A 21011-nucleotide genomic window follows, 5' to 3' on the forward strand; every position below is an offset into this window, starting at 1 on the left:
TAAGTGCTCGGGAGAGTATAATACGACAGAGTTGGTATACATGTTTCCTGCCCACAAGGAGTTTAAAGTCTAGTTCTCATGTTCAATTAAAAAACAGGAAAAACTTATTGAGCTTTTTTAACCCATTCAACTGCCCTTTCAATATTCCTCTTAATTCTCCAGAATGTCTTTCTGGGCATACATATTCATTAATATAGGAAGCAGCATGACCTAGTGGATAGATCATGGGCCTGAGAGTCAGAAGGGCCTGGGTTCTGATCCTGGCTTCACCACTTGTCTGCTGTGTGACCTTGGGCAAGTCATTTCACTTCTCCGTGCCTCAGTTACCTCAGCTGTAAAATGGGAATTAGGACTGTGAGCCCCATGTGGGACAGGGACTGTGTCCAACCTGATTAGCTTGTATCTACCCCAGCACTTAGAACAGTGTTCGATACATAGTAAGGTATTATTACTATTATTATTAATAATAATAATAAAACCCACACAAACACTGTTCCTGTAGTTCTGCCAAAGTTGCATGTACCCTGAAGGGGAGTGGTTGATTTAGAATTGCACTGGTCAATATTGCAGCTTTTCATGGAAGATGAATAATTTAGGAGGGCATGTCCTTTGGATTATAGGGAGCTCCTCTTTCTGTGGTTTGAATAATTTTGTATTTTGAGCACCTGGCGATGTGGCTTGACGTGACATTTGTCAGCTGCTGGACAATATTCCCACTTCCCACCCTACATAGCCAGTCCTGCTGAGAAGAGGACCCAGAATCTGACAGAATCTCAAACCACCTCATTCTTTCATTCTTCTGATTTTTACATCCTCAGTCTCATTACTTGCCAGGGAAGAGAAAGTAGAATCAGAAATGCCACAAAACTCCCTTGTCGTACCATTTTCTTATTCCAAATTTGCTGAGCCATCTAGGTGGGTGTGTATGAGGAGGGGCATCTCAGCAGCATCCTTTGCATTTCACAGATCATTTATAGTCCCTGTTCTCCTGGTTTTCCTCATGAATTAGGCAAGATCAATCTTGACTTGTAGTTCTTCACTCTCCCCTCAGAGCTCCTCCAAAATTCAGAGTCCATTGGCATTGCTGGAGAATGATGTCATCATCATCAACAAGTGACTGTCTGTTTATGCTGTACTACTTCAACAGTTGTTCTTCCTCCCCATTTAACCGTGAGATCCACATGGGGAAGGGACTGTGTCCGACCTATCTTGTATTGATCACAGCACCTAGCACAATGCTTGACATAAAATAAGTGCTTACAGATGTTATCATTATTATTTCCAGGCACACAGCTATTGGCCAAACTTGCCCTGCTCTAGCCCTGTCATTTTCCTTCTCCATTCCATCTGTCTGGGCCCAAGAGACCTATATTTTTTGTTGTTGTTGTTTTGGTCCAGTTTTCATTTCTTGCATTTGCTTTTCCCTGGCTTTCGAAATAAGGTGGAAAAAATCCCACTCTGAGTATCAGACCAAACTGGTGAGGGTCTGTTTGTGTCTGCTGCTGTTGAGGTCTCGGAAGCAATCTATTCTGTGAACACAGCAGGTATCCATTCTCTTGGCCTGTTGGGTTGTTACGTGTGCCACTGGACTGGTAGGACAGGGTGAGAGAGTATGGATGGTTCAGTGCAGGCCAAAGTCATTATTGCAAAAGACACTGAAATAATAATAATAATGATGATGGTATTTGTTAAGCGCTACTATGTGCCACGCACTGTTCTAAGTGCTGGGGGAGACACAAGGTGATCAGGTTGTTCTATGTGGGGGTCTCACAGTCTTAATCCCCATTTCACAGATGAGGTAACTGAGGAAGAGAGAAGTTAAGTGACTTGCCCAAAGTCACCCAGCTGACAAGTGGTGGATCTGGGATTAGAACCCATGATCTCTGACTCCCAAGCCTGTGCTCTTTCCACTGAACCACACTGCTTCTCCTGGTGGCCATGAGCTATAGCTTTCCCTTCTTAACCCATGACATCTGAAAGATGTTCATCCCAAATGTCAAGGAGCCGGAAAAGGTGCATTCCCAAATTTCCAAGGGCATAGGGTGCAATGACGTTCACTCTTAATTCTGCAAAGTCATAGTCAATAGTGATCATTTTCAAACCAAAGGACTACTCAGCCCCACAGCACTTATGTTCATATACAAAAGTTATTTTGATGTCTGTCTCCCAGTCTAGACCATAAGCTCCTTGTAGGCAGGGAACATGTCTACCAGCTCTCTTGTATCCTTCTCTTCCAAGCACTTAAAAGAGTACTTTGTACACAGTAAGCACACAATTAATATCATTGTTTGATTTGTTATTGTTATCATCATCATCATCATCATTATATTTAAGCACTTACTACGTGTCAAGTACTGTTCAAAGCACTGAGGTACATGCTAGGTAATCAGGTCAGATGCAGTCCCACAGGGGGCTCACAGTCTAAGTAGGAGGAAGAACAGGCAATGAATCCCCATTTTACAGATGAGGCCCTGAGAATTTAAGTGACTTGCCCCAGGTCACACAACAGGGAAGTGGCAGAGCTGTAATTAGAACCCAACTCCCAGACCCGTGCTTTTTCCACTAGGCCACACTGATTCTCATGGATTGACCGATGGATACTTCACTCTTTGTAACCTCCCATGTATCCATCTACACCCGAACGTTAAACCCAATTCTCCAACAGCTTTGAGAACCACAATGCTGCTCCAGTGGCTACTACTTGATGTAGGAGCATGGCATAGCAGATAGAGCAAGAGCCTGGGAGTCAGAAGGTCATGGGTTCTAATCCTGACTCTGCCACTTGTCTGCTGTGTGGCCTTGGGCAAGTCACTTCACTTCTCTGTGCCTCAGTTACCTTATCTGTAAAATGGGGATTGAGACGGTGAGCCCCAGTTGGGACAGGGACCATGTCCAACCTAATTTGCTTAGTACAGTGCCTTGCATATAGTAAATACTTAATAAATACCACAATTATTATTATTATTCCTACACAATGTTGGTGTGGTCACTATGAAGAACTAAAAGTTGTTCATAGAATTTCCCTCAAAGGGTGACACCGCACCTTCTCCGCGTGCTGCTTTGTTACGTTTGCTTCCCTTGACTCCCACTTTCTCTGGCTTCCGGTGAATAATAATAATAATAATGTTGGCATTTGTTAAGCACTTACTATGTGCCAAGCACTGTTCTAAGGCTGAGGGGATACAAGGTAATCAAGGTTGTCCCACGTGGGGCTCACAGTGCGGAAGAGCAGAGATCTGGGTGAACATTCAAGAGGAAAAATCTGCAAGGCTACTAACTCCTGCCCTTCACTAACACACTCTGCTAAGTCTGGAAGTCAGAGTAGGATGCTGAGTATTCATAAGGCATTTTATTCCCAGCCCTCGGCAGGCAGTGGCTACAGCAGTGTGGGGTAGTAACAGAGACAAAGTCATTAACTCTGATTTCTCTGCTTTGATTAGTTTGAGCTTTGGATTTCAGAATATGTTAATCACACACTGAGCAAGATGCACAGTGTTCCACCAATAAAGATAATTTGCAATTGCCTCTTATTGGCATCTAAGCGAATAACCACCAAATATTAGTGTTTTGAGGATCTATATAATAACTCGTTAAATGATAGAAAAGACATTATAGGAAATGATAGAAAAGCCTGTAAAATCACTAAAAGAAATACTAGCGAAGCCCTTTATTTACAAAGTGCCGCCTATAAATGCTTAATAATTGGGCCAGACTTCGTCAGGAAATTAAATTGTCAGGCAGAATACAAAAAGGAAACTTTATCGACTCACTTATGATAAAATAATTGAGTCATCAAGATGAAATACTTTTCAAGAGCTTTAAAATTAAAGGTGAATTGATTTGGTGGTAAAATATTTCCTTTTTGAGGGTGCGGGGGCAGCTATTTTGTGCTCCTCCAGAGCTATTTCTGCTATAAACCCGGTTTTTAATATGATCCTGCTTTGGGTCTCATCACTAATTCAGATTGAATAGCCAGTCCATCGTCTGCTGGGGTTGATGATGCTCATGGAAGGAGGCCTTATGTAGCTGGTCCGGACGAATGGGAACCTAGGGGTTGGGAATGATGGAGTCCATAGGATTGCTCGAACAACATTTTGCTCTACCCATGATCAGTGATGCCATTCATGCTGACTCTCTTTGATCAATCACGTGGGAGGTAACTAGGGTATCCTCAACCTGGTAACGTTGCTGTGTGACAATCCAACAGAGAAGTAGCATGGCGTAGCGGATAGAGCACAGGACTGGGAGTCAGAAGGACCTGCATTTGAATTCCGGCTCTGCCACTTGTCTGCTGGGTGACCTTGGGTAAGTCACTTCACTTTTCTGGGCCTCAGTTCCCTCATCTGTAAAACGGAACAGAGAGACTGTGAGCCCCATTTGGGGCAGGGACCGTGTCCAACTTGATTTGCTTGTATCTACCCCAAGGACCATCTTGTGGGCCTGAATAATTAACATTAATAATAATAATAATAATAATAATTATGGTATTTGTTAAGCACTAGGGTGAATACATTCCAATCAGGTTGGACATGGTACCTGTCCCACATCGAGTTCCCAGAATTAATCCCCATTTTACAGATGAGATAACTGAGACACAGAGAAGTGAAATGACTTGCCCAAGGTCACAGAGCAAACAAGTGGCATAGCTGGGATTGGAACCCAGGATCTTCTGACCCCCAGACCCATGTTCTAATGATTCTAGCATCTGGGACAGGATAGGATAGAGTCCCCACGGAGAACCTGGCTTAATCATCCTGTGGAATCATATCCAGGAGCTGCCAACTTCAGGACAAAGATGATTGTGGGTGGGGAGCATGTTTACTGATTCTGTCATGTTGCTCTCTCTCAAGTGCTTAGCAGTGCTCTGCACAAAGTAAGCACTCAGTAAATACCGTTGATTGTTTCGGGAGAGAGCTCTTTGCTATCTCCTTAGTCTCCAGAAGGGAAACAGAATCCCTGGGGAAGTGTGCAATATCAGGCCCTTCCTCAAGAGAAATTCCCAGCGACCAGGTGCCCGTGACTCTGCCAGCAGGATGCTGCAGTGTGTCAGGGGTAGACTTACCTGTGGCACTGTCCCTGGCGTATGGGCCCCAAACCATAGAGGCAATAGAAACTCGGGAGGGAAACAAGTTCACAGAAGTTCCATGGATGTGCAGAAGAGCGAGAGGGAATTCATTCTCATAGGTCACACCCTTGTGTCTCTCCCACCCACCACCCACCATGGGTCCTTTTTATCTTGTATCCCCAGCTGGGGCACAGGATCTTCTCTGGTTTCTGGGAGTCTGAATGACCTGTGGGAATCTCTAGCCTAGCCCTTCCCTGCCCCTTCCTTGGGGAGCTGAGTGAAGATGGGAAGAGTGTGGGTTGGGCGAGTGTAGGGCTAGGCTGCCCCCTTCTGGGAATACTGTGACCAGCCCCCGTCTCCTCCCTCATCCCAATGACATAATAATAACAATTGTGGTACTTTTTGTGGTATTCGTTAAGTGTTTATTAGGTGCCAGACACTGTACTAAGCCCTGGGGTAGACACAAACTAATCAGGTTGGGCACAGTCCATGTCCTATACGGGGCTCACAGTCTCCACCCCCATTTTCCAGATGAGGAAACTGAAGTACAAAGAAGTGAAGTGACTTTCCCAAGTTCATATAGCAGACAAGTGGTGGAGCCGGGATTAGAACCCAGGTCCTGTGTCTCTCAGACCCATGCTCTTTCCATTAGGCCATGCTATTTCTGCAATATTCCACATTATTCCATAGTTTAACACAGTACTTGTTAAGGTTTACTACATTCAAAGCACTGGGTTAGATACAAGATAATCAGGTGCCACACAAGGCTCACATTCTAAGTAGGAGGGAGAACAGGCATTAAATCTCCATTTTAGAGATGAGCAAACTGAGAGACATAGATGTGAAATGACTTGCCTAAGGCCATACAGCACACAAGTGGCTGTCGGAATTAGAACCCAGGTCCTTCTGACTTCCGGGCCCATATTCTATCCAGTAGGCTAGCCTAGGGAAAATTAGAAGTCTCCTGAATTTAATAATAATAATAATAATTTTGGTATTTGTTTTAAGTGCTTCTATGTGCAAAGCACTGTTCTAAGCCCTGGGGAGGATACAAAGAAATCAGGTTGTCCCATGTGGGACTCACAATCTTAATCCCCATTTTACAGATGAGGTAACAGAGGCACAGAGAAGTTAAGTGACTTGCCCAAAGTCACACAGCTGACAAGCGGCGTAGCTGGGATTTCCAATCCCACAGGTCATTAACCCACTGAAGCAGTTCAGATCCCGGTGGGGTGGGAATTCTCTGGCTCTCACAGACCCCGCTCCCATCACTCAGCCTCCATAATTCTGCCATGACCCCTGCTTTAACATCCAGGAGCATAAAGTGTTGTTTCCTCCCTGAATTCAGTTCTCCTTCTCCGCCTCTAGACTGTAAGATCACTGTGGGTAGGGAATGTGTAGGTTCTTTGTTATATTATACTCTCCCAAGAGCTTAGTATAGTGCTTCGGCTTCCTCCACTGCTGACACATTGAAAGACTCCCAGTCTGCCCAGGTTCCACCCAGAGCAGCGACCTCTCATCCTCGTGTTCTTCAGTGAGGAGGCCAGGCAGATCTGGATGTTGGGCCAGCTAGGAGAAGCAGCAAGACCTGGTGGTTAGAGCAGGGGCCTGGAAATCAGAAGCACCTGGGTTCTAATCCCAGCTCCACCACTTGTCTGCTGTGCAATCTTGGGCAAATCCCTTCACTTCTCTGTGCCTCAGTTCCCTCATCTGTAAAATGGGGATTGAGACTGTGAGCCCCACAGGGGGCTGTGTTCAACTCGATTTGCTTGTATACACCCCAGCGCCTGGCATATAGTAAGCGCTTAACAAATACCATCATTATTACTATTATTTTTAGGAGCAGATCTAGGCAGTGTTTGGGTGAAGGCTCACGCAGACTCATACGCTCTGGAAATGGGCTGTTTGTTAGCTGGGGCTGAGCCCTGCCTGAAGCCCCTGACCTCCAGAGAGATGAGAGGAGCCAATAGGGACAGTCGAGCAGCGCGGGGAGGCATGGTGGTCTAGTGGAAAGAGCACAGGGTGGGAGTCAGAAGAGCTGGGTTTCAATCCTTGTTCTGCCACTTACCTTCTGCGAGATCATCATCATCATCATCAATCGTATTTATTGAGCGCTTACTATGTGCAGAGCACTGTACTAAGCGCTTGGGAAGTACAAATTGGCAACATATAGAGACAGTTCCTACCCAACAGTGGGCTCACAGTCTAAAAGCGGGAGACAGAGAACAAAACCAAACATATTAACAAAATAAAATAAATAGAATAGATATGTACAAATAAAATAAATAAATAGAGTAAAAAATATGTACAAACATATATACATATATACAGGTGCTGTGGGGAAGGGAAGGAGGTAAGATGGTGGGGATGGAGAGGGGGACGAGGGGGAGAGGAAGGAAGGGGCTCAGTCTGGGAAGGCCTCCTGGAGGAGGTGAGCTCTCAGCAGGGCCTTGAAGGGAGAAAGAGAGCTAGCTTGGCGGATGGGCAGAGGGAGGGCATTCCAGGCCCGGGGGATGACGTGGGCCGGGGATCGATGGCGGGACAGGCGAGAGTGAGGTATGGTGAGGAGATCAGCGGCGGAGGAGCGGAGGGTGCGGACTGGGCTGTAGAAGGAGAGAAGGGAGGTGAGGTAGGAGGGAGCGAGGTGATGGAGAGCCTTGAAGCCCAGGGTGAGGAGTTTCTGCCTGATGTGCAGATTGATTGGTAGCCACTGGAGATTTTTGAGGAGGGGAGTGATATGCCCAGAGCGTTTCTGGACAAAGATAATCCGGGCAGCAGCATGAAGTATGGATTGAAGTGGAGAGAGACACGAGGATGGGAGATCAGAGAGAAGGCTGATGCAGTAGTCCAGACGGGATAGGATGAGAGCTTGAATGAGCAGGGTAGCGGTTGGGTTGGAGAGGAAAGGGCGGATCTTGGCAATGTTGCGGAGCTGAGACCGGCAGGTTTTGGTGACGGCTTGGATGTGAGGGGTGAATGAGAGAGCGGAGTTGAGGATGACACCAAGTTTGCGGGCTTGTGAGACGGGAAGGATGGTAGTGCCGTCAACAGAGATGGGAAAGTCAGGGAGAGGGCAAGGTTTGGGAGGGAAGAAAAGGAGTTCAGTCTTTGACATGTTGAGTTTTAGGTGGCAGGCAGACATCCAGATGGAGATGTCCTGAAGGCAGGAGGAGATGCGAGCCTGGAGAGAGGGGGAGAGAGCAGGGGCAGAGATGTAGATCTGGGTGTCATCAGCGTAGAGATGATAGTTGAAGCCGTGGGAGCGAATGAGGTCACCAAGGGAGTGCGTGTAGATCGAGAACAGAAGGGGACCAAGCACTGAACCTTGGGGAACCCCCACAGTAAGAGGATGGGAGGGGGAGCAGGAGCCTGCAAAAGAGACTGAGAAAGAACGACCGGAGAGATAAGAGGAGAACCAGGAGAGGACGGAGTCTGTGAAGCCAAGGTCAGATAGGAGGAGAAGGGGGTGGTCCACAGTGTCAAAAGCAGCTGAGAGGTCGAGGAGGATTAGGACAGAGTAGGAGCCGTTGGATTTGGCAAGCAGGAGGTCATTGGTGACCTTTGAGAGGGCAGTTTCCGTGGAATGTAGGGGACGGAAGCCAGACTGGAGGGGGTCGAGGAGAGAGTTATTGTTGAGGAATTCTAGGCAGTGAGTGTAGACAACTTGTTCAAGGAGTTTGGAAAGGAATGGTAGGAGGGATATGGGACGATAACTAGAAGGTGAGGTGGGGTCAAGAGAGGGGTTTTTTTAGGATGGGAGAGACAAGGGCATGTTTGAAGGCAGAGGGGAAGGAACCAGTGGAGAGTGAGCGGTTGAAGATGGAAGTTAAGGAGGGGAGAAGGGATGGAGCGAGAGATTTCATGAGATGAGAGGGAATGGGGTCAGAAGCACAGGTGGCCGGAGTAGCACTTGAGAGGAGGGAGGAGAGCTCCTCTGAGGACACTGCTGGGAAGGATGGGAGAATAGCAGAGAGTGTTGAGAGCCGGGGGGATGGAGAAAGGGGGGAAGAGACTTTGGGGAGGTCGGACCTGATGGATTGAATTTTGTTAATGAAGTAGGAGGCCAGATCGTTGTGGGTGAGGGAAGGAGGAGGGGGAGGAACCGGGGGCCTGAGAAGGGAGTTGAATGTACGGAAGAGCTGGCGGGGGTGATGGGCATGGGTGTCAATAAGGGAGGAGAAATAGTTTTGTCTGGCAGAGGAGAGGGCTGAGTTAAGGCAGGAAAGGATAAACTTGAAGTGAACGAGGTTGGCATGGTGTTTAGACTTTCGCCAGCAGCGTTCGGCAGCTCGAGCATAAGAGCGAAGGAGGAGGACAGTGGCAGTGATCCAGGGCTGTGGGTTAGTGATCTTGGGCAAGTCACTTCTCTGTGCCTCAGTGATATCTGTTCTCCTTTACCTTAGGTTGTGGAAATCCTGAGCCATCCCTGCGGAAACCTGCCCCTGTCCCCCACCCCTCAACCCCTAATCCTGGTGAGGCAGAATTTATTTTATTTCAAATAGGATGTACAAATAGTTGTTTATATTAACATACTACAGTCATGTACATTATGCATTACTTTATATAGATCTATATATAGGAAATAACTGACAGTGAAGCTCACCTTAAATTGAATGAGTGTATTACTGAAAAGGCCACGGAGGAGCCCATCTACTAGCCACTTGATGCACAAACAACACCATGCTTTGTCGTGTTGTCATGTTCCATGTTTGCAGGACTTAATGCTGTTTTCTCTTCCTGCTTGTCTCTTGTTCTTTCAAAATTTTGCTCAAAAAGAGAACCACTCCTCTCTTGTTAGTATGCCATGTTCTCCTGTCCTCCTCGGTTGATTCCCAGTTTTCAGCTTGGATATAGCTTTGTCTGAGGCATTGTTTTACCCCGTCCTGAAAATGCTTCCTCCTTGTTTTCAGTTTTCCAATTTCAGCTCTCCATTCATCAGCTGTATGAGTCTCCTGCTGTCATTCTTTTTCCTCTAGAGTCCTATCCAGCATAGCTGTGTTGAAGTGAGCGTAGCTTTGATGCTTGGAGACTGACCACATTCCAGAACTTGATTGTTTGTGATCTTGTCTTGTCATGTGATATTGTGTAAGGCCTGAAAATGACACTGATGGAACTGCTTGAAGAGCTGGATGTGGTCTTCCCCGACTAAGCCCTTATTTCTTCTCCCACTTCCCTTCTGTGTCACCCTTGCACTTGAATTTCCACCCTTTCTTCACTCCACATTCAGTCCTGAATCGCTATGTATGTATCCATAATTTGTGGGCAGAGAACGTGCCTACCAATGCCATTATATTGTACTCTCCCAAGTGCTTAGTATAGTGCTCTGCACTCAGTAAGTGCTCAATATATATGACTGATTGATTTATTGATTGATTAGCTCCTGTGTGGGGCCCAGTTCTTACACCCATAGAAGAGGTTGAACAATACGCAGCTCTACAAACATTTAGTTTCATCTTGATCCTGATGCCAGCAAGGCTCTTCAGTCTCCCAAAAGATGTGCCATTCATTCATTCATTCATTCATATGTATTTAGCATTTACTGTGTGCAAAGCACTGTACTAAGCACTTGGAAGAGTACAATTCAATGACAAATAGATACATTCCCTGCCCACAACAAGCTCACAGTCTGCATGCCAGTCTTCATGATTGGATCACCTTAATAATAATAATAATAATGGTGGCATTTGTTAAACACTTATTATGTGCAAAGCACTGTTCTAAGTGCTGGGGGGATACAAGGTGATAAGGTTGTCCCAGGTGGGGCTCACAGTCATCATCCCCATTTTACAGATGAGGTAACTGAGGGACAGAGAAGTGAAGTGACTTGCCCACAGTCACACAGCAGACAAGTGGCGGAGCTGGGATTAGAACCCATGACCTCTGGCTCCCAAGCCCGGGCTCTTTCCACTGAGCCACAATCACTGCATCATTGGTCACCCTGCTGCCTAGATAACAGAACCCTGTTTCAGTAGTATGGCCCACATTGCCAATATGAATTTTGGGTTGTGTGTATAGCTTCCCTGGTGGAGACAGATACATCACCTGGGATTTCCTTAAATTTATGTCAAACCATAACACCTGGTTGATTTGATGAAGGGGTTTATAATCATGTTCATATCTTCATCTATGTGTGTCACCAGGGCTCACCCATCTGCATATGGGGATTCTTGAATGACTGCCTTTAGGACTTTGGAAGATACTCAAAGTCTGTTGAGTTGGAAAAGTATCCCAGAGGTGTGGAATTGTATTGGAACACCTGCTCCCTGGTCTCTTGTTGCATCTTTCAGCACAGCTGCATAAGATAAATTGAATAGGAGTGGGCCAACCAAATGTTCCTGCTTTATTCCACTGGCAATGGGGAATGGCTCAGCTAGGATGCCCTTGGCTTTGACCCAGCCAATCACATCATCGTTGTGGGCAGGGAATATGTCTGTTAATTGTTGTATTGTACTCTCTCAAGCGCTTAGTACAGTACTCTGCACTTAGCAAGCACTCAATAAATATGACTGACTGACTGACTGATGTCATCCTGAAGCTGTTTCAGAATCCTGATGAACTTTTCAGGGTAACTAAATATGCCAAGAAATTTCCAGAGCCCAGATCCAATGACAGCAACTATGGTACTTGTTAAGTGCCTTCTACGTGCCAACCTGATTAGCTTGTTTCTACCTTAGTGCTTAGGACAGTGCCTGGCACGTAGTAAGCACTTAAAAAATGTCATTTTTTTAAAAAAGCAATTTACGAGGCACTGGGGAAGTTACAAGATAATCACCTTCGACACAATCCCGGTTTCATGTGGAGCTCAAAGTCTTAGAAGGAAGGAGTGGGATTTATTCCCCATTTTACAGTTGAGGAAACTGAGGCACAGAGAAGTGAAGCGATGTGCCCAAGGTCATACAGCAGACAGATGGCAGAGCTGGGATTAGAACCCGTTCTCTGATTCCCAGACCTGCGCTTTTTCCACTAGGACACATTCTGATTTTTTTTATGGTATTTGTTAAGCACATGCTATGTGCCAGGCACAATACTTAGCGCTGGGGTAGATACAAGCTAATCAGATTAGACACAGTTCCTGTTCCAGGTGAGGCTCACAGTCTTAATCCCCATTTTACAGATGAGGAAACTGAGGCACAGAGAAGTTGAGTGACTTGCCCGAGGTCACACAGCAGGCAGGTGGCAGGGCCAGAATTAGAACCTAGGTCAGTCCTAGGCCCTTGCGTGATGCCTGGGCCATTTTAAGGTGCAAAGAAGGTTTTTTTAAGAGTAGGGGAGGCCTGAGCATGTGTGAAGGCAGAGGGGAAGGACCCCTTAGAGTGTGAGCAGTTGAAGATAGCAATCAGAAAGGAAAGAAGAGTGGGTACAAGGACTTTTTAAAAGATGAGGTGAATTTTGAAAGCAAGGGGAAGATCTCTTGAGAGAGCAGAGAAGGATGAGAAAGTGGCTGGTGGGGAGTGGAAGGAGCTGGGGAGGTAAGTAGAAGGTTTTGAGAGGGTTCCCAAGTGGGGTTTTGAATTTTTTCCTGGTCTCTCCATTCTTGACCCTACTAGACTGGCTTCCTCGAGATGCTACATGGCATGGAGAAATGGGCAGAATATGGGCCTTGGAGTCAGAGGTCATGGGTTCTAATCGTGGCTCCATCACTTGCCTGCTCTGTGGTCTTGGGCAAGTCATTCATTCATTCATTCATTCAATCATATTTATTGAGCGTTTACTATGTGCAGAGCACTGTACTAAGTGCTTGGGAAGTACAAGTTGGCAACATAAAGAGACGGTCCCTACCCAACAGCGGGCTCACAGTCTAGAAGGGGGAGACAGACAACTAAACAAAACATATTAACAAAATGAAATAAATAGAATAAATATGTGCAAGTAAAATAAATAAATAGAGTAATAAATATGTACAAACATATATACATGTATACAGGTGCTGTGGTGAGGGGAAGTAGGTAAGGCGGGAGGGATGGGGGGATTAAGACTGGGAGCCCTATATGGGACAGGGATTGTATCTGACCCAATTATCTTGCATTTACCCCAGTGCTTAGTACAGTGGCTGGCATACTCTAAGGGCTTAAGAAATACCACAATCATCATCATTAAGGTGGAGCTCACAGTTTCAGTATGCTAATACTTTCCTACTGCAAAATATCCAGGGGCTCCAAAGCAGCAAGATGCAGAGGTGCTCTCCCACCTCCAGCAGGAAGCTCCTTCCAAGTCATTTCACTTCTCTGTGCCTCAGTTACCACACCTGTAAAATGGGATTAAGACTGTGAGCCCCATCAATCAATCAATCAATCAATCAATCAGTTGTATTTATTGAGTGCTTACTGTGTGCAGAGCCCTGTACTAAGCGCTTGGGAAGTACAAGTTGGCAACATATAGAGACAGTCCCTACCCAATAGTGGGCTCACAGTCTAGAAGGGAGAGACAGAGAACAAAACAAAACATATTAACAAAATAAAATAAATAGGATATGTACAAGTAAAATAAATAAATAAATAGAGTAATAAATACGTACAAATATATACATGTATACATATATACAGGTGCTGTGGGGAAGGGAAGGAGGTAAGGCGGGGGGGATGGAGAGGGGGAAGAGGGGGAGAGGAAGGAGGGGGCTCAGTCTGGGAAGGCCTCCTGGAGGAGGTGAGCTCTCAGTAAGGCCTTGAAGGGAGGAAGAGAGCTAGCTTGGCGGATGTGGGGAGGGAGGGCATTCCAGGCCCAGGGGATGACGTGGGCCGGGGGTCGATGGTGGGACAGGTGAGAATGAGGCACGGTGAGGAGATTAGCGACAGAGGAACGGAGGGTGCGGGCAGGGCTGTAGAAGGAGAGAAGGGAGGTGAGGTAGAAGGGTCGAGGTGATGGACAGCCTTGAAGCCAAGGGTGAGGAGTTTCTGCCTGATGCGTGGGTTGATTGGTAACCACTGGAGATTTTTAAGGAGGGGAGTAACATGCCAGAGCGTTTCTGGACAAAGCCCCATGAACCAAAGGGACTGTGTGCAACTCGATTTGCTTATGTCTACCCCAAGGCTTAATAAGTGCCTGGCACATAGTAAGCACTCAATAAATAATATATAATAACAATGATGGCATTTATTAAGTGCTTACTATGTGCAAAGCACTGTTCTAAGCACTGGGGAAGTTACAAGGTGATCAGGTTGCCCCACGGGGGGCTCATAGTCTTAATCCCCTTTTTACAGATGAGGGAACTGAGGACCAGAGAAGTTAAGTGACTTTCTCAAAGTCACACAGCTGACAAGTGGCGGAGCCAGGATTTGAACCCATGACTTCTGACTCCAAAGCCCGTGCTCTTTCCACTGAGCCACGCATTATTATGGATTGCATTCTGTACACTTGGAGCCTGGATCTGTAAGCCCATGAGCTCCAGGGAAGTGGCCTCCCGCAGAATGTAGCGAGAGCCAAGCCCTCACCAGCTGGTTACCTGACTAACCCCAACTCACCCCTTCCTGAAATATCCAGGCCCTGGTGGGGCTGAGGGATATCATTTGGCCAGAATTATCCAGATAATTTAGCAGTAGAATTGCTGCTCAGGAGCTGTAAGTAAGCCCCAAAGCTCTGTTACTGCTGTGGAGCAGTGTGTGGGTGTGTGCATAGTGTGTGCTGTGTGTTCTAGGGTCAGTGGGGAGGATCCTGAGGAGAAGGATCCAGGATTCCAGCAGTAACCCATCACACTAAGTCAGTCAGCATGATAGCAGTTGCTTCTGCTCCTGCCGAGGCCTGCATTCCAGGGACACACACGCCGTAGGGACAGATAGTCTAGGGTTAAGCATGAAATGTGCCTTTAATAGCTTCTAGTAACGAATTATTCATTCATTTATTCATTCAATAATATTGATGGTATTTGTTAAGCACTTACAAGCACTGTTCTAAGTGCTGGAATAGATACAAGGTTATCAGGTTGTCACACATGGGGCTCACAGTCTTAATCGCCATTTTACAGATGAGGTAACTGAGTCACAGAGAATTTAAGTGACTTGCCCAAAGTCACACAGTTGATAAGTGGTGGAGTTGGGATTAGAACCCATGACCTCTGACTCCCAAGCGCATGCTCTTTCCACTAAGCCACACTGCTTCTCAATTGTATTCAATTCAATTGTATTTATTGAGCACCTCCTGTGGTACAAAGCACTGTACTAAGCGCTCAGGTGGATACAAGCAAAGCAGGTTGGATACAGTCCCTGTCCCACATGGGGCTCACAGTTTCAATCCCAGGCAATTTATACTTCCCAAGTGCTTAGTACAGTGCTCTGCACACAGTAAGCATTCAATAAATATAATTAAATGAATGAATGAATTTCCCTTTTCCAGATAAGGTAACTGAGGTCCAGAGAAGTTCAGTGAGTTGCCCAAGGTCACACAGCAGACAAGTGACAGAACCGGAATTAGAACCCATGACCTTCTTGCTCCCAGGCCTATGCTCTAGCCACTAGGCCATGTTGCTTTTCTATTAGTAGTAAATAATGAATATATGTATGGCTGAAGCTGATTTTTATACCTGAAGGTTGCTGCACTGGTGATAATGTTTTCTCCCCTAGATAGCAGGGAATGAGGGGTGGGGGTGACGTGGGAGCCCCTTCTGCACACTTATAGCAGCATGGCTTAGTGGATAGAGCAGGGCCTTGGAGTCAGAAGGACCTGAATTATAATTCCGCCTCAGCCACATGTCTGCTGTGTCACTTTGGTCAAGTCACTTCACTTCTCTCTAAAATGGGGATTAAGATTATGAGCCCTATGAGAGACGGAGACTGTGTGCAACCCAATAACCTTGTATCTACCCCAGAAATTAGTACAGTGCCTGGCACATAGTAAGTGCTTAACAATGATTATTATTGTCCTTTATTGTGCTGCTGTGTTTGCTGCTTGTAACAATATAACATAATAGAGTTTTTGCTTTTGTTTTTTGCTTTTATTTTTCCCCGTTGTGTCAAGAAGCAAAATGGATGGATCTATGGGTGTGAGGTGGCCATGAGGTTGGCTTGCCTGGGAAGATGAGGGGGCGGGGGAATCAGCAGGAAAGACTTCCTTGAGGAGAAGGTTTTCTAAAGAACCATTCCACCCATGTTTCTCCTCCTCAATAACCTCCAGGGGTTACCCATCCATCTCTGCATCAGACAGAAACTCCTTACCATTGTCTTTAAAACACTCAATCACTTTGCTCCCTCCTATCATACCTCACTGATTTTCTACTGCAACCCAGCATGTCCATATCACTCCTCTAACACCAACTTACTCACTGTACCTCAGTCTCTTCTATCTCATGACCGAATCCTTATCCATGTCCTGCCTTTGGCCTGGACCTCCCTCTCAATTCTGTTTGTGACAAACCCCACTCTCCCCATCTTGAACACCTTATTAAAATCACATCTCCTCCAAGAGACCTTCTCTGATTAAGGTGCCATGTCTCCTATTCCCTCTCTGTTCCGTGTAACTTTTGCCCCCTAACTGTACCTTTTATTCATCCTACCCTCAAACCCACAGCATTTATGTCTACATTCATAATTTATTTCAATGTCTCTTTCCCCCTCTAGACTGTAATGTTTGTTGAGGGCAAGGAACATTGTTTAAACCTCCGTTATACTGTACTCTCCCAAGTGCTTAGTACAGGGCTCTGCACGTAGTAAGCACTCAATGAATGTGTTGAAATGATTGATTGAAATGACATTCAGACTTTGAAAGAGGGATGTGGTTTACTGAACTTGAGGGCAGAGGGAGTTCAAGGTTGGTTAGCGGGGGAGAGAGAGTGGGGTACGTGTGGAAGAGATATTAAATGGGAGCCCGGAAGCTTAATCCACTCCAAGACAGATGTTGTCTCTTCTTTCCTTACCTATCTCCTCAGGCAGAAACCTCACCCCTCTTGTGGTAGCCTAGAGCACCTATGTGGGAGCTGGTAATTAGAATGATTTGAATTTGGCACGACAAGGAGATTAACCGTTGATTTTTGGTGCTAAAATATAGAAAATACAGAAAAAAATCCCTTATATCTCTCTCCAATCCTCCAATCAGTTCTGAACAGATGTAATTTTCTGCTCATTTTCCAAGTTGATATATTTGAAATTTGTAATTAAAATTGAAGCAGTTTTATTTGAAACTTGTAGGATGCAATTGCTTTCATTAGATCTTGGTCTAATTGCCCCTCCTGGGGAGAGGAAAGAGTGTTGTAATCACTTGCTAGCTTATGCTACTTTGATTAGAAATTGATAGGAATTGGGGGATGGAGCGCCAGTTGGAAGATTATTTGGGGTTGTGTTCACATGGCTTTGACTCAGCTGAGGGAGGTCTTTTCAGGGAACTATGGTGGTGACTTCTGTGGATACCAGCTGTGGGGGTTAATCCCCCACGTTCCCAGCTAGTATGGTGATTGACAACCTTTGCGGACACTATCAGAGGCATTTGTGATGTCATATGCCTTTCTCTGGGCATACAGCAAAACATTTATGACATTTGTTAAGCGCTTACTATCTGCTGTCATCATCATCACCATCCTCAATGGTATTTGTTAAGTGCTTCCTGTGTGCAGAGCATATTAAGCACTTGGGAGCGTATAATAAGACAGTTAATAATAACAATAATAATGATGGTATTTGTTAAGTGCTTACTATGTGCTAGGCACTGTTCTAAGCACTGGGATAGATACAGGATAATCGGGTTATCCCACATGGGGCTCACAGTCTTAATCCCCATTTCACAGATGAGGGAACTGAGGCACAGAGAAATTAAGTGACCTGCCCAAAGTCACACAGCTGACAAGCGGCAGAGCCGGGATTAGAATCCACAACCTCTGACTCCCAAGCCCATGCTCTTTCCACTAAGCCACGCTGTGGAAGACATGCTCCCTGCCCACAGCGAGTTTACAGTCTAAATGGGGGGAAAAAGACATTAAAGAAGAACCAAATAAGTTCATTAAGGGCAGGGAACATGTCCACTAATTCTGTTCTATTGCACTCTCCTAAGTGCTTAGTATAGTGTTCTGCTCAGAGTAAGCACTCAATAAATACCACTGATTGATAGCAAAAGCCAGAGGAAGAAAATGGGAAAAGGAGGAAGTAGAATGTTACAGCTAAATAACTGAATTACTAAAATTGTAACAGGAAGTAGACATGTTCATGTATACTAGAGTGTTGAACAGAGGAATCAAATGTCCAAGGGCTAAGGGTGGGGTATTATGAGTGAACTGGGGAAGGATCCCAGGAAAAAGGGGATTTCAGGAGGGCTATGAAGATGGGAGAGCTGTGGTCTGGTGGAATCCCAGGTCTGAGGAGGAACTGTCAATTCTATCTCTGTCAGTTCTTCTGTTTGTCTGACCCATTCAATTGTAAGCTTGCTGAGGGCAGAGAATGTGTGTTTTGCTGCTTTTGTACTCTCCAAGTGCTGAGCACAATGCCTAGGCCTCAGAAAGTGCTCAATAAATGCCAGTTATTGATTGATTGATCACTGGAGGTCTCCAGTAGTGAGAATCATATTTCAAAAATCCTGCATCCCTCAATACCCCCAGGGTTCATTGCCCCTCAGGGAAGGCAGGGGCTATTGGCTGTTGACTGATGTGCAAGAGTGTCTGAAACATTCACAGACCTCAGCTTTCTGATGATGCAAAAGCCAGGGGAACTAGAAACTCCAGCAAGTCCCAAGGGGTTTAGATGAACTCAAGGATGAGCAGTCCATGCTGGATACCAGAAGGAAAATTACAGGTGGATGGGGAAGAGTTTGGGTTGGGACTGGTCCATCCCTAACCCCAAGGCAGGAACCTAGAAAGGCAACCAGCACATGGTTCCTCCAAGCATCCTGATGACCCTGTCAGACAGACGTCTGGGATGGACAGAACACGGGGCTGCCCTGGGATAGTGTTGCTTAAGTTTGTAGTTTCACGGGAAGGGAAACCCAAAGAGGATATTTCTGTGGTTATGCACTCCGATTTTGACTGACATTCACTCATCTAGTTTGGGAGTGGGCAGTGAACTTGGGGCTCTCTAGGTGGAGCCTCAAAATTTTCTCCGGACTGGGAGGGAGATGCTGGTAATTATGCAGGGAATTTGGCTGGAACAGAATCCCAGCGTGAATCAGCAGCTTCTGGCAAAGAAAGGATCTGGCTCATGATAAAGTGAGTGATTTCTTACAGGGAGGAGTGGATTTTATAGGATTCAGCGAGGGGCCTGGCAGCCCCCTGCAGATTGATCCAGTTAATAGCTGGCAGTGTTACTGATGGGCGGAGGTGGACTTCTGAAACCTGCAGAGAACCCAAGCTTTGCCTTCTGGGGGGCAGGAGGCAGGATTGAACTTACTGAGGAGGTTTACTAGACCCGAAGGGAGGCAGGACTCAAAAGCAGCCATTTCACAGATGAATTTAAGTGGGCCTGGATAATCCCTGGCTGGGGCAGCCAGAGTCCATATTGAGACTCCTGGTGCTTTGGTGGCACATGACTCTCTCCCTTCTGAGGGTTCAAGACGGGCAGGGAAGACCTTCATGGCTTCCCATTTAGGATGGTGTGACTTTGGGTCTGGATTTTCTTAGGGGCTCAAGAATCCCCAGGGGAATACATTGGGCCAGATGATAAGGCCAAATCAGTGGCCTAGTTGATGGAGCATGGGGTGTGGGATTCGGAAGGACCTGGGTTCTAATTCAGACTTCACCATTTGTCTGCTTTGTGACCTTGGGCAAGTAAATTCACTTCTCTGTGCCTCAGTTACTTCATCTGAAAAATGGGAATTAAGACTGTGAGCCCCTGATTAGCTTGTATCTACTCCAGTTCTTAGTTCAGTGCCTGGCATATAGTAAGCACTTAACAAATATCATAAAAAAGCAGGGGACGAGATTGGTGGTTGGCTGCTTTCCTTCTTGTTTTTGTCCCCAGGGGTCCACAAAGCTGACTTTTGCCATGGGAATGCGATCAACATCCCCAGTCTATGGGGGCCGCTAACCCCAGAACCTGGGGAGAGCATATGAGTGTATCTTGAACTTCCATTGAGGAGAGAAATTCATCTAATGGCACCCGGCATTGGTGCTCCTATTCTGGGGTCTGTTGCAGCAGGCTCTGATGTCATGTTCACCTCGGTGCGAAGGAGGAGAAGATGACAACGACAATGATGGATGTGACCTTTGTGAACCCTGGAAGGTACCGCATGTCCCCCCAGAGATCATGACAAGGGGCCAGGGATCTAGCCAGTGATGATCGGGGACTGGATGCATCTAGATTGGACCCGATTCTTTTTTTATGGTATTAGTTAAATGTCTGCTATGTGCCAGGACACTGTACTAAACTCTCTATTAACTAAATCAGACACAGGCGCTGTCCCACGTGGGGCTCACAGTCTTAATTCCCATTTTACGGTTGAGGTAACTGAGCATGGAGAATTGAAGTGATTTTTCCAAGGCCACACAGCAGACAAGCGGTAGAGCCAGGGTTAGAACCCAGGCCCTCTAACTCCCAAGCCCATGTTCTATCCACTAGGCTACTCGTTTTAGATACAGACCATTCAGACCCATCACTAGGCATCAGAACTTCCAATCTTTCATCCCTTCAAAGTGCTGCAGATGGAATTAGGGGGAGGGATTGACCAGTGAAGCGTCCAGCTCCCCATAAACACTATCTCTTTAGCACTGCCTTAATGGGCAGAGCTGGCCATTGAAGACCAAGGCTGATTAGAATTTTTTATTCGTTTTTTTAACAAGTGCACTAACAGCTCTTGAGAGACAATAATGTCGCTCGGCACCAATCTTAAACGTCCTCAAGAATGGGAATTTGATTAGCAATCAGCAGCATCTTGAGCTGATCTAGGAGACTACTGCTAATTCCGCCCGTTGATTCTCCTTTATGGTGGGGAAGGGAAGTATCTACGAACTCTGAAATGCTGTTATGAGATCGATGCTGCAGTTTGTGCCAAAGAGGCAGACGGCTTCCCACAGTCTCGTTAAAGGGCCCATGGAGTGAAGTTA

Source organism: Tachyglossus aculeatus, chromosome 1 (assembly GCF_015852505.1).
Source record: "Tachyglossus aculeatus isolate mTacAcu1 chromosome 1, mTacAcu1.pri, whole genome shotgun sequence".
NCBI lineage: Eukaryota > Metazoa > Chordata > Mammalia > Monotremata > Tachyglossidae > Tachyglossus > Tachyglossus aculeatus.